The sequence below is a fragment of the Stegastes partitus genome, unplaced genomic scaffold (assembly GCF_000690725.1).
Source record: "Stegastes partitus isolate 25-593 unplaced genomic scaffold, Stegastes_partitus-1.0.2 Scaffold473, whole genome shotgun sequence".
NCBI classification, from domain to species: Eukaryota; Metazoa; Chordata; class Actinopteri; family Pomacentridae; genus Stegastes; species Stegastes partitus.
In genome coordinates, this window is record NW_007578204.1 from 161,790 (window position 1) to 175,866 (window position 14,077).

A 14,077-nucleotide genomic window follows, 5' to 3' on the forward strand; every position below is an offset into this window, starting at 1 on the left:
CTAGCAGTCCCTGAACATCAGGAATTCGCTTTTCAACTAACTGCATGAGTCTAACAATAAAAAAACTGTCAATTCATTTTTACAGGAAGAGAAGAACTGTTGGAATTAGCTTAGCTTAGCATAAAGACCAGACGGACGGAGAAACAGTTGACTTTGGTTAACTCTAAAAACTTAAATATGTGCCTAAAAACACATAATTCTTGTTTTTCTTTTCCTTTAGTAATTCTTGTGGTTTGTGTATGAGAAAAAACAGGTAATGTAATTAAACACAGTTCAGTGCCTTCATACTAATTGGCAGTAGATTCACATTTACCTTCCATGAGCGTGGCATTACGATGGGGGGTCGTGTTTACCATGTTTAGCAAGCCCATATGAAAGCTTTCCGTGATATCCACGAGCTCGTAAGTAGATTCTTTTCCTGAAACCTCTGCATTCTGTTGTCTTTGTTGACATTTTCAGAAATGCCGGAGGCCATGGCAGTTCATCTTTCAGTTGATGATGAATTATATATTTTTATTTTAATTGTATGGCGTTTTTCTTCATGTGAGGAAAATGGTGATATTTCCAACAGCCTCACCTTTTTATTATGCCTTTAGATGTCCTACATTATATTATGATCATTCATTAGTTGGCTAAATGTTTCTAGACACCGACAGTAACATCCATGTTACCCAGCAGTAATGTTCTCACTACGTATGGCTGATGTTACCACTTGAACGTCAAGCATTTGCAGCTTCCTATGTTTTAATGTTGAGCTCACGAGTTACATTCGAAGGTATTTTCCTGTCAAACATCTCTACAAGAGAACAAATACCCACTCCTTGGATTACGGCAAACGAAAGGTAAACCATTACACTGAACATTCACACCAGAATTCTTCAGGTCAGCAATTTAAAGTAAAGGAACAACAGTAACAATCGCGAGCACTTTAGGTTGGTACATGCACTGCTGCTGTCAATAACAATTCAAAAAGGTGGACTAGAGAAAAGATGCAATTGACACTGTCAGTGTTCGGCAGATGAATCCTTTCATTACCACACAATACACAAGGACCTAAAAGCTACACCTCTGCAATTCTATCTCTCTGGGCAAATCAATAAACATCAGCTTTCTCAAATTTAGTGAAATGCGAGCACAAAGGGAACTCTTCGACGGTTCTTGTTAAATTTCTCTCAAATTTGTCTTCTTGTTTTCTGACTGCGATGTGAAATGCAATAACATCTCGTCCTCACACACTACAGATCTCACACGAGTCTACAGTGTCAACCAATTACCTCCTGCAGCAGAGATGGAACTGGGGAGAGACAGAGCTCAAGGTTGTTGAATATTTGATTTGTTTGCTATTTTTCTTCTAGCTTCCATTTAAGTAACCGCGTATGTCAGACACACACACACACACACACACACTCTGTTGTCCACACATACACACTCAGTATTTTATCAAAATGAGGGTCCGTGAGTCCAATCCTAATTCGTCCAGCCAGACAGGGTAACCTGAGGACATGTTTCATCAGTCTACCTCGAGACATAAAGCCTTGGCACGTCTCTGTGCATGTTTTACAACTGCTACTGAGTATACCAGGAGTGATGCACATGGATGGATTACTGAACAGGTCTACCTGGCAAAGGCAAAAGGGGTTGGAGGTGTCAGGGGACCCCTGTTCCAGAGCCTCCATCTGAAGTTACTGTTTACTTTTCTTGTCGGAAAGTCAATTAAATGGCCACAAAACAGATGCAAACCCACTATGGAGATAAGCATAGCAACCACAAAGACACACAAAATGGCTTCAAAGAAACAAAACACAACTGCAAACACACACAAATGACTTCAAAGAAGAACAAAAATTACTATAAAGCTATGCAAAATGGTCACAAAATCTAAAAACCACAAAAAAAACCTTAAATCGACAATAACTACTAAGAGATATGATGACGACAAATGATTAAAAAAAAGAGACACAAAAGAAGCACAAACACATAAGACAACTACAAAAAAGGTGCAAAACAACTACAAAGACAAATGGACCAAAGATATGAAATGACTACATGTGAGATGCAAAAACAAACTACATTGAGGCACAAAATGACTTCAAAGGAAAGCAAAGCAACTACAAAATGATGCAAAATGACTGCAGAGACAGGAAATGACTTGGAAGAAATTAAATGGAAAAACTACAAAGACACACAAAATGATGCCAATGAAATAAAAAAAAAAGACTTCAAAGACACACAGAATGACTACAACGACTTTCAAAATGACCATGAAATTCTGACCATACGGACCATCAGGAGATGTGAAATGATAGCAAATAAGGCAAAAAGACAATTACAAGGACATACTAAATTACCACCAACAGATCCAAAACCAAGAGACACAAAACGACTACAAGTGAGATGCAAAGCAATTAAAAAGAAACAAAATACCCAGAAAGAAATGCCAAATGACCACAAATCAGATGCAAAACTGCAGAGACTAAATGACTACAAATGAGATGCAAAAGAACTACAAGGACAAGTGTAACAATCACAAAGAAACCCCAAATCACTTCAAAGAAAAGCAAAAGCGCTACAAAGCAATGCAAAAAAATGACCACAAAGACACACAAAGTGACTGCAAATGAAATGCAAAAGCAACTACTGAATAAAACACTAAGAATGAGGCAATGCAAAATAACGACAGATGACAGGGTAGCCATCTTGTGCGTCCTATGTAGGAGGTAGGCCTTAATCCAATCCGCCTATATGTCAGACTGCATTAAAAGTGGATTAATTATGAAGGAGAAATTATAAAGGCCCTTCAGCCACTTCAACCGCTCACAAATCTGCTCAGCACTGACACTGTGTCTCCTCTGTGAAATACCTGGAGGGGAACAAGTTGATCTTTCCAGTAACAATAAACACATTAGTGATGCTTGACAGGTGATGGCTTCCTCTGGAAATAAGAAGTCTCTACAGTTCACAGTGTCAAACGTAGACAGCTGCCACCGCGAGTCACTTCTCTTGACTGACGTTCCATCCGGTTTCTCCATCAACGTCTCATCACGGAAGATGTAACCGTTTTCCACATGGACGCCAGTTTAGCCAAAGTACCAGATTAGTTTGATTCCCAAAGGTGCCACTCCTGCTAGTAATGTATGCAGTCCTGGTTGTTGTTGTTGTTGTTGTTGTTTAGCTGTTGACTCCGCTGACATTGACTCGCATAATGTGGGGGCCTCATGTTATTAATAAATTATACACCAACCTCTGTTTCATGATGTGCATGAAATATGGGATGATGAAATTTAGTGAAATCTCTTGCGTCCTGATTATGGCTGCATGAGGTCAAAATTTGTCAAAAGTTTGTCTGTAACTGAACTTCAAATTGTGTTATTATTACGACTTCTGGTGGGGAAAAAAATAACAAAATATTTGCGATTGTTTACTTTGCACCGTGGTAGTTTATCTTCCGTCTCCGATGTGTACTAGAATGACTTCCTCTTGAAAATGTATAGATCAAAACCGCTTACAATCTCAGCTGTTAATGCAAACGTCCTGTGACATAGATTATTAACCTCGCAAAAAGGAAATCTTATGTAATCTAACAGATTTAACAAACATCTTTACGTTGAAGCCTCTGCTCCCACAGGCTCCTTCATCCCTAAAGAACATCTGAGTCATAGCTCCAACAATGCGTCCATTCAGCTTCATCAACCAATTCAGTTTATGTTTCTCGGTATGCAACCAAATAACAGTAATTCCCAGATTACTAAGCAAATAACAAAGGGCAAACTTCAGAGCCAGAGCGCCCCGAACAAATCCCCCCTTCGCTTTTCACAGTTCATTTCAGTGACATTTCATCATATAGGAAAAACAAAGAAAGTTTTTAATTGGCTATTTTTTTCTATAGAAATAGGCAAAAACTATCAACATCACCGCGTTGAGAAGCCTGCGGAAAAATATGTCAGCAATGACGTAACCTTCAGAAACATCTCGAGAGTTAGAAAGTCACAGCGCATAAAAAAATGATATTCATTTAGCAGTATAACAGGAAATTAGAGGAGGATTAGAGGATTGGTACCGCTCTTGCTGAAGTTGAACCGATCAGCTGGTGAAGCTTAGTTTAGCCTAAAGACTGGGAAAGGCGGTGGACAGCTAGTCTGGCTCTGTCTGAACAAAACACATCTGAAAAATACTTTATTTATCCCAGAAGGGAAATTCAATTTAATTTAAATTCTATCTACTAGCATCTTAAAGCCCACAAATAATGTTTAGTTAATTGGTTCAAACACGTATTTGTAACCTCACATGTGCAGCGTTTATTAAATGTGAGATGGACGCAAAAAATGGGGGTCCTCCATGAAGCACTTCAGTTCTTGCACTGTGATGATTTTTAATGCACCAATTTGGGCCTTTTTTCTGCATCAATTTAGGACGAAAATGTCTTCATTTTTGAAAACACTAAATCCAGGCATCAGGTGATAGTTCAAAACATAATGGACATCTAATGGAATATAATGCAGTCGGGCTCTCAGTCGTTCCGTATCACTTTCAAACATTTATTCACCTGTAGATCAACTTTTTTTAAATTTAATATCACCCTGCTGAGTCAGCACACGCACACACATACATGACTTAGTCGTCTGTCCTCATTTGTGCCTTTGTTTGGGTGAAGTTAAATGTATGTGTTGCATCGTTTCATGTCAACAATGTATAAAGCCATGTCTTAGCACGTGTTTTAGAAAGATTTCTGCTCAAGTTCACTGATTGCATTTCACACAAAAGATTCTGTGGATGCATGAGCTCACAATTCATATTTTGGAGTAGTCTGACTCTCTTGATGGAGGCTATGAGTGTAAGCCACTCCACAACACCCTCTGAGCAGCAACTTAGCACACACAACATTTCGAGTTTTGCTGAGGATTTGGATCATAGAGTAAAGCAGCCCTGCTAGTTTTTTTGTTTTTTCTTTTTTTTCTGATGGCAAATATTTCAGCAAAAGAATTCCACCATTACTATTTTGCTGGAACATTGCCACTGCTGGCTGGACTTTGCTCTTCCCAATACATCTGTGACTGGTTTAAAGAAATATACAAACAAACCAAAGCGTTTTTTTTTAACTCCCTATAGCAGATAATGAGGTGCAGTCAGACCATTCTGTGCAGCAGAATGAACAAATGTGTTCTAAATAGTGAGGGGCTCCTATTCACTGTTTCCTCTGCATCTTATGTGCAGGACGAAAAAAACATCTTTCAAAGGTTTGGGAGCCACTGGGTTCATATGGAGGGATGGAATATGAAAAATAAAGGCTGTAGGTTTTATAATCCTCAAGAAGAGAGCACATTAGAGCAGGGAGATAGATATGAGTGGGGATGTGATTCAGCAGTACGAGAGGGTGATGTCAGGTACTTCTTAAAACGATGAGTTTTTAAGCCTGAGAGTGAAGATGGAGAGCGACTGTGATATTCTGATTGGAGTAGCAAGGTCATTGCAGCAACAGGGAGCCAGTAGGAAGGGGAGCAGAGTCTCAGTGGACCATTTACTTTTAATGTGTTCTCATCTGCCTCCACACAAAGCTCTGTCAGGGTCTTAAAAACTCCTCCTGGTGCTCTCGTCTCCTGTGCGGCCACCGAGTCCTCCGCTCGCTGAGAGTAATCAGTGAGTACGGCTGAATGGCCTGCCAGGTCCATAATATTTTGATGTAGTGCAAAACGCCCCGATACTCCGCAGAACAGAGCGAATACAGATATCAGACCATCAGGGGCAATCAATAAATAGAGGCTGCTGCGGTGATCAATGCTGATATACTGCATGTGGCTTTCGGCTTTCTGGGAAATATGAATGCACTTTTGTGCCGCGGTGTTTTATTTTGTCCCCAACCGCTGATGACGTTAAACAGCCCGGATTGCAGAGCTATTAATTCATTATTAGTGTTTACCACCCAAACATCAGCGCACATATTGCCTCAGACACATTTCGCTCGTTTGAACAGATGGAAAACTGATGGACGGATGCGGGGAGGAAGAGGGCGGCTCACTGCTCTCTTATCTGGGTAATGTACTGCTGTGCTTTGTCAGGACAAATAAAACACAAAGCAACTATTTTTCAAGTTTTAAAAGAAAGCTTTTTTCCAATTGGAATGCGATAAAATGAATAGCAAATCTAAGAGTAGTCCTGTGCAAATCTGGGAGGAGACTCAGCCTCCAAGTGACACTGACAAGAAGCCATTTGAGGTCACGCAGACCTGCTCGAGCCAGATTTTGATGCGGAAAATTGCAAACAATACAGGACTGTAGATGAGTGAGATACGCTCAGAGTTGAAACAATCTGTTTCTGAAAGCAGAACTTTAAAAACATAAAGGTTTCCTTTTTTTTATTTTTTTTCCACAAGACAGAATGGTGCTGAATAGCATCCATCAACATGCACACCGTGTAGGACAACATGGCTGAAGCTCAGTGAGAGCCGAGACAGCTGCATTATTCACACAGCTCTGCCAGTCATCGCTGACATGGAGGACAGTGGGGTGACTCATCCTACTTGATAATACATGATGATTGATGTTTTTTGAAACACTAAACATCCCACATGAATAATAAGCAGGAGCCTTATTAGGGGCCGGGAGAGAAAGGAGGAAGGTGGGGTTTTTAACGCCTGCGATGTCCGGTGGGAGTCGACACATGGTGATGGACGCTGCGAGGGTCAGACATACATCCTCACCTGGGAGGAGGTTATCTCTGAGGAAATTAATGGTGTGTGTGTCTGCGAGCGAGATGGACGGGCTGAGAGAAACACCGAGAGGGGGAGAGAGAGAAAGAGATTGAGAGCAGAAAAGAGCATTTCCAAGCCGCCACCATCGCATGAACGCCTAACGCTATGAATCACCCATCAATATCAAGCTGAAGAAGGAATTAGCTATAATGCTGCTTTCAGTGTGGCTTCACTAAGCCAGCAGATACCACGTTTAAACGTGATTAACTGTAATAAAGCTTCACTAAAGCTCGTGTTACCTGACTAGTCATAAGACTGACTCGTCTTTTGTTCACAAGTTGATATCTTAGAGCAGCAGCTACTAGATAAGTGTTCCTTACAAGTGAGCAATCACACAGCACATTAGGAATGAAAAACCCGGCAAAAAGAGTGCATGTAAACAGATGTAAATTGATTAACAGTGCACAGGGGAAACATTTCAGCTGTGCGTATTTTATGTTTTTTGATGCCAACATGGAACAAATTGCACTCAGAATAGGTAGATACATGATTTTTTTGTGCTTCCTTCAATCTCTCATTTTTGACATGATAAACTGTTGCACACAGCAGCGACAATGACTCATAATCTGTTGTATGAAAGCACAAGCTCAACTAAATGTCAACAGAAAGCCCCTGGAATGCTGCTGCAAGGCTTTAAAGGGTTTTTCTAATCCTGGCTGAAACAGCAGAGCCCTCAGTATTTTTCACCCCTCGATCCTCAATGCATCTTTTGATTGTTAAAAGGGGGGGAAGGTGCCTCATTAGTATGCATCTTTTAAGGCGCAAGGGCTGCCTGCAGATGCGGGAGCTGAGGTGGTGGGGGCGTGGGAGAAGCTGGGTCAGTCACATGGCCGAGTCTTCTCACAGCATCCCTGCATGCAGAGGATCCGAACGAAAGCAGCGCTCTCTCCTCCTAATTCTCAGATGGCAGCCGTGACCTACTTTCCACAAAGACAGGCTCATGCAAACTTGATGATATGCTTATAACAGAGGAGCCCGACGTGCACTGCCTGAGGTGAGCCTCGCAATGCGGAGGCGGCAGGGGGTCTGTATGGTAGGGACCAACTGGCAGGATGTGTGTTCGCAACTCTGTCCTGGGTGGTTAAACAGCATTAGCGGTGATGATGCTGACGCAGCATGGGAGCGAGGATACAACCGGGTTTTTTGAGGTTGTCAGGATCACCTGAAGCCCAAAGGCAAACGGCTTCATTTCAAAGACGTTTCATAGCCGAAGACGGGGCAATCATTAATTAATGAATCTGAACAGCTCTGTTTTGAAGCTGCAATGACAGACTTACAAAATGTCCTCCGTGTTGCATCTATCCTGCAGCTACTGTACTTTCGCTGAGTGCTGCAGCCATTGGTTTTAAAATATTGGAGCTATTTTGGTAGCTGAGTGGGCAGATTGCAACCTCTTAAATCGAATACCCTGCCACTTACTACCGACCATTCTTTGCAACTTGCAAATGCGAAAAAAGTGATGCTCCACATTAAATCTCAGAACTGTTTTTGGTGCAGAAAAAATGAGTCACAGCACTGAGCTTTTTTCAAGCATGATGGAGTTCTGCTCAAAAGTTAATTTCATTTTATTATTTTGATCAGCGGTTATGGTATCTGTAGCAAAAACTCAAATATCATATGAGCACTAATCTAAAGGAGAAGTTAAATGTAGGCCAGCCATATTCAAAAGTCAATTAATTAAGCATTTTCCAAAGAGCTGCACTCAAATAATGAGAAACAGTGCAGCAGTAGAGCAGCAACAGACAGTGATTTCTTGCTTTATGTACTTAGAATTAAAGCAGATATCCAAGGCGGATATTAGACAGGAGTAAAGCTCTGAGCTACATTCTTTGTATGCAGCTAACAGAGGGTAAGTGAGGTTTAGGTAGACTTTATTTGTGCCTTCAAATGATGCTAACGCACCGGAACCTGGAGATCACACAAAGAAGCCCCAGCAGGCTTGTAAAAACATCTCACCCCTAAAGAGAGAGAGCGAGAAAAAAAAATAAAAAAATCAATAATATGATAACCACAAAGCGGAATATCAAGATGACAAAGAAAAATAAATCAAGATGACAAACAGATTCAGGTGAGCTGGGCATCAGAAACCCAGACTTCAAAACTTCACAAAACACAGCGGAGACGAGAACAAAGACAGAGAAATGAATAAAGAACAGGAGGGAGGCAGTGGGGGGATAAATAAATATATTCGCAGCAAGGAGGGGAAGGGAGGAGTGTCTGAGTGAAGAGGAAGGTGTGTGAAAGGGTTCAACACTTTGCACATCCAGCTGACATCCCATATTAAAGGGTGGCACAAAACACCTCTGACTGGCTTCCAGCTCACTGCGCCAGGAAACCTTGGAAGTCGTCAGTTATTTTCCAAAAAGATAAAAACCAAATAATGTTTTTTAGAAAATTCATGCCGTCTACATTGTACAAGTATTTATTACCAAGTAAGCCAGATCACATTATAAATTGTTCAAAAAATTGCTTTTTGTTTCCTTTGGTGCCTAAATTAAAAAACAATAATAATGAGAATACATTTTAATTCAAGCTGGTATGTGATGAATGCTTCTTTACACTGAGCCCCAAGGAGCAGAAATGAACATGTAGCGAAAAAAGATATTACCTGCAATTGCACAGTAATTAGGGGTGGTACATGAAATTCATGGTTGGTTATGTACCTCGGTCACGGGTTGATTCAGAGAAAACATCAAGAAATGCATAAATGAAAAAAAAATTCTCAATTGTTTTTTAAAAATGAAAACAGTCAGAGCTATCTGATTAGCAATAACTCTTACTGTAATAGATAAACCACTCAAATGCAGAAAATTGTCAATACGAAAAGACTCCGAGGTGTTCACTCTCAAGTAGAAAATAAATCAAATTAAAAAATGCCCATTAGACAAGTACTGCAGAATCCAACAAAAAATAACTGATAAACAGCTGGTGGGCTCCAGAATATTCCGGCACAGACTCTCAGCCCCTTTAGGTTTTACATGTGAACGTAAGTCTCATCCTGAATGTTCCGTACAACAATGCATTTCTGCATGCATTATTCCCGATGATTAAAATCCAAACCTTTGGCATATTTTCCTGTAGCCAGGTGTTAAAGGGCCAATCCACCAATCAGCTCACTTGTGACAAAGAATACTAATCAGCCTGTGAAACTTGAGACATATTTGGGACAGTTGTATAATGCCCTCTAGCTCTGGAGGAGGAGACAGGCAGTTAGCAAAGGTCTAATGAAAGGCAGCGTGGAGTTGCATGATGGGAAATGTAGGTTCTAGCTGCTTCCATTTCAACCATTTTTCATCTAAGTCTTCTAACTAAAGGAGTGCCCTTTGAAATGAAATACGCCATCCATTGTACAATAAATACTCCACTTTTGGTAACAGCTTCAGTGACATTCTAAAAACGTTCACATATCAACTCCCATTCAGAAGCCTTACGCAAGACTTCTATAGCAGATATTTGTACTTTAGCTCACTATAGGCTGCAGTCACACACATCCAGTATGTGGGCTGCACATGAGTTATAAGAGGAAAAGAAAACGCTGAATTTATGTAATGCAGCGATGCTCGGTGTCTGAATTGGGGGACACTTGCAGCCCACACAGGTCACCTGAGTGGACCTTGGAAACATTCCTGTATGAAACAGGTTTCTTTGGCAGCTTCAGCAAGCTGCTTTCATATGAAATGTGCACTTAAAGGTTTCTTAAGATCGATAGGTTAAAGCTAAGCTGTGCTGTTTTAAAATTTGAAGAAAAAAAAAAAAGACTTTTAAGGAAGCGGAGTAACTTGTATTCACCCAAACGTATTAGGTAATTGCTGCTAAAATAAGCAGCCAGTGCAACAGTGCAGGGATGGCTGGACAACATGTTTTAGCTTCATTCCAAAGTATGACATTTGAAAGCGAAACCAAGTAAAAGGCTCATCAACGTAAATACAACATTATGATGCATTTTAGACGAAAGCCGAAGTCCTTGGAAATGAGAAGACACAGATTTTAATAGAGTGGATGATCAAGATTTTAAAGATATTAAACGATAAACTTCAAGCCGTATTTGGCAAAGCAGATAAACAGTAAACCGTTTAAGAGTGTGGGACTCTCGGTTTGTTTGCAGATAAACAGATGGCAATTTTACAATCCACATAAATCTCTTTGATTGAAGAAAGAGTTGACATTAAAGAAGCTAAAGCCACAATACTTTCAGGGGAGACTTCTCGTTTCAAAGGCAAACGAAGGACGCCTGGTTCCTCACGTTCGCATTTAAAGAGAACGTGACGGCCTGCAGCAAAAACAAAAACCTGCGTATAACAAGATGTGCGTCTTAATGACATCATGAGACATCGAGACAGGAGTGTGAGACTTCTTTTCAATCTCATCCATGAAAACTTGGGAGATGTTGGTTGTTGTAATTAGACATTGTTCCTTTGATTTTCACTCCTCCCAAAAAATGAAAAACAAAATTGTCGCAGCTAGAAAGCCAACCACAGTCCAATATACAACCTAGACAAGTGTGACATGGACGCTGGAAACCTCACGCGCACTAATAATGGACGTCAATAAATTAGAAGACATCTAGTTTCTAAAAGCTGATGTTTGGAAACCAGAAATATTGACATAATTATAATATATTTAATTGCATGTTTTTTGTGAGAAAACCAGATCAGATGCAACTTATTAAACAAAGCATGTGTTTGTGCTCCTTACAACAGGTCTGAAAAGGTTCTGAGAAAAATTACTGGCTTACTAAAAGTCCCTGTGGAATGATGGTAGGGTGATGATTTTATAATATTAAATTGCCATAATGTCAATATTAAAGCAGTGCACCTGTTTTGACAAATGCTTAGTCTTGATCTAATTTTTTCCAGATATTTATGTGAAGATAAGTGCGCAGAAAATAAAGTGTTACACTTTAATTCTGCAGTCAGGTGCATGTAATTATCTGTAACAGTCAGATTCCACCTAAGATTTGGTTACAGCTGCTTTAAGGGTTTAGTAGTTTCCATTTTGATATGTTAATGAAACCGAGACTATAGACAAGTCCACATGGGATTTGAATGGGAATGCTACATTATATGGTAATTTGATTGTTATACTATAGGAATTATGGCAAATGTATAGGTTGACTTTTATCACACAATCAGAAATGTTTCTTCGATTTTGTCTTCTACTGTCAACAAATGGATTTTCCTCAGCAGACATTTTGACGTGTTCAAGCAGAGGGGGGGAAAAAAACAGGTGGAATTAAAAGCATCAACAATGAGCCAGTTCCATTATGTGTCTTTGCAAGCTTCCCAGCACGAACAACACGACCTTCCCAAAGTGGAACGCAGCCATCATTAACGTGACTGACACCTGTGCCTACTCTGCAGTGACAAGTTAAAATGTCTGCCGCTGAATGGAAGAATCAGCTTAAGAGCACAGGAGACGGGGAGGCTGCAGGGGCTGGTGTTTCTCTAAGTACACGTTGGAGACGTTTAGCGGGCTGACGGCACAGTAATGACTGTACAGATTGGTCCAACACTTCAGCCTCTTCATACAAACCTGGCTGACACAAAAAAAGCAAACAAAATGAGGCCAAACGTCATCACCAGAGGTGGAAACACTGATTGGATTCTGAAAACAAACGTGCACCTGCGCTCAGAGCACCGCACTTACACAAACCGGTCGAATGCTTCAGCTGCTCTCAGAAAACCGTTTTTTTTTTTTTTTTTTTTTTCCTCAAGTATCACAGCAAGGCCTTATCTTATCCACTTCAAGCAGTGATGCCTCTTGTGATGAATCTCTAATGTGAGAGAACTGGAAAACTATTATCTGGACTTGGCAGTTTTCTTTGGCTGGCCAATCACCCCCCTCTGCTGCCTGCACCCCCTCCACAGTTCCTGCTCTGGCTTTCTGTCTCCATAAATTGTCCCCATCTCTCTCTCTCTCTCTGTGCATTTCTTAAGATGAATCAAACAGACTTCTTACATCTTCTACCTCACAAAGAGAGAGGATCAAGGACGTTTTGTGCTGAATGTGGCCTCAGTCTCTGACTGCGCTGTATTACTATGGATACCGGTTATTATTTTTGAAGAGCTTGTCTTCTGGCCAGATAATAAATTAGCATCACGCAATAAGCTTCTTCTAATCTGATGCGTGTTTGCAGAGATGCTGAATGTGATACAGTCAATGCGCCCCATTATCGTGCTTTTACACCCGATAACCACTAAATATTGAGCAGTTGATTAGAAAAATAATAAATCAACTCTGTGCGATTTGAATATACAGATAAATCAGACGCTGATGTCGCTTCGGCCAGTGCAGCCTCTGATAAGCTGTCATTGAGCCGCCGGTGCTGCTGGCTGGAGGTTGCCGTCCATGCTGAGCAGCAATAAAAAAAAAAACAAAAAAAAACAGCCTGCTGCTGGCGAGGGGCCATGAAATGCACAATTAGTCCTGGGTCAGTTGCATTAGGTTGTCTCAAAGGCAAAAAAAAAAAGGCAATCAGTGTGTGACTTTGTGCTGAATTTGGGCATTTTTTTTTTACTGAAAATCCAAGAGGTGGCTGATCCTAGCGAATGACAGGAGGGAGATAAATGAGCTGACAGTGAATGGAGCAGGTTCCACAAAGAGGAAATCTCTCCACGTGGGTCACCCCAGGGTCACGCTAATCACTAACAGTGTGCTGCGACCTCTGACCTTTCCCCGTCCTTTGCTTTCAAGGCCGCTGAGCTTCAAACCGGCTGCTCATCCGGACCAGAAAAAAAAAGAAAAAGAGGGGGGGGGAATAAAGTCTCCCTGATAAACCAGTCACGTAAATGACTCCCGTGTTGTACAGAGAGCACTTGATTCCCAGAATATAGAGGGTACCAGGCTACCCTCTAGTGGCACAGGGAGGCGATGAACCGTGTCACAGAATAAGTTGTTGTCTGCCTCAGATGGATAAAGGGTAAACGGGATACCAGAACTGATGGGAGGAGAGGAGAAAAAAAAGTCCTTTGTGGCACAAGAGGAGGCCGTGCGGGGAATTCCAGTGCGTTAACGGGAGATGTTTACTTTATATGCAAATCAGCCTCATCGACACCAGAGGTCTTATTTTAAGGCCCGAGCTCGGCTTCTTCTTCTTCTTTTTTTTTTCCCCCCCTCCCCTGACTTTTCAAGAAAGAAAGCTTTGATGTTGGCAGGAAGGATCGATGCCAGGGAAAGAGAGAGAGAGAGAGAAGGGGGGAGAGAGAGGGAGGATGCAGAATGAAAATGTACTTCTGGGGGTGTGTGGGTGTGAGGCTGAGGGAGGAGGAGGAGGAGGGGGGTTGGATAGTCTGCCGTCATCATCTGTTTTATAAAAAAAAAAAAAAAAAAAAC

The 14,077-nt window shown here is 41.1% G+C and overlaps 1 protein-coding gene across 1 annotated transcript in view; it reads right to left on the reverse strand.

Moving 5' to 3' along the window:
• Nucleotides 1–14,077, reverse strand: part of LOC103360916 (NT-3 growth factor receptor) — a gene marked incomplete at its 3' end in the record, with an annotated part of 179,647 nt that overhangs the window by 160,628 nt on the left and 4,942 nt on the right. The gene's annotated exons all lie outside the window — the stretch shown is intronic.